Below are 748 nucleotides of genomic sequence, written 5' to 3'. Positions count from 1 at the left end.
GTTTTGTAAGATGATAAAGTCCTGGAGATTGGTTGCACAACAATGTGAATATACTTAAAATCACTGAACTGTACACATAAAAATAGCTAAGATGGTAAGTTTTATGTTATATGTATTTTACCACTTTTTTTTTTTTGAGACCGAGTCTTACTCTGTCGCTAGGCTGGAGTGCAGTGGCGCGATCTCGGCTCACTACAACCTCTGTCTCCCAGGTTCAAGTGATTCTCCTGCCTCAGCTTCCGGAGTAGCTGGGACTACAGGCGTGTGCCACCATGCCTGGCTAATTTTTGTATTTTTAGTAGAGACAGGTTTTCACCAGGTTGGCCAGAATGGTCTTGATCTCTTGACCTCATGATCCACCCGCTTCGGCCTCCCAAAGTGCTGGGATTACAGATGTGAGCCACCGCACCTGGCCTTTACCACTATTTTTGTTTAGACCGAGTTTCACTCTTGTTGCCCAGTTGCCCAGGTTGGAGTGCAATGGCTCGATCTCGGCTCACCGCAACCTCTGCCTCCTGGCTTCAAGCGATTCTCCTGCCTCAGTCTCCCGGGTAGCTGGGATTATAGGCATGCACCACCACGCCTGGCTAATTTTGTGTTTTTATAGAGATGGGGTTTCTCCATGTTGGTCAGGCTGGTGGAGAACTCCTGACCTCAGGTGATCCGCCTGCCTCGGCCTCCCAAGGTGCTGAGATTACAGGCATGAGCCACTACGTCCAGCCAATTTACCACTGTTTTCTTTTTTTTT

Source organism: Mandrillus leucophaeus, unplaced genomic scaffold (genome assembly GCF_000951045.1).
Source record: "Mandrillus leucophaeus isolate KB7577 unplaced genomic scaffold, Mleu.le_1.0 Scaffold26, whole genome shotgun sequence".
NCBI classification, from domain to species: Eukaryota; Metazoa; Chordata; class Mammalia; order Primates; family Cercopithecidae; genus Mandrillus; species Mandrillus leucophaeus.
Note: the sequence above shows the minus strand (reverse complement) of the source record.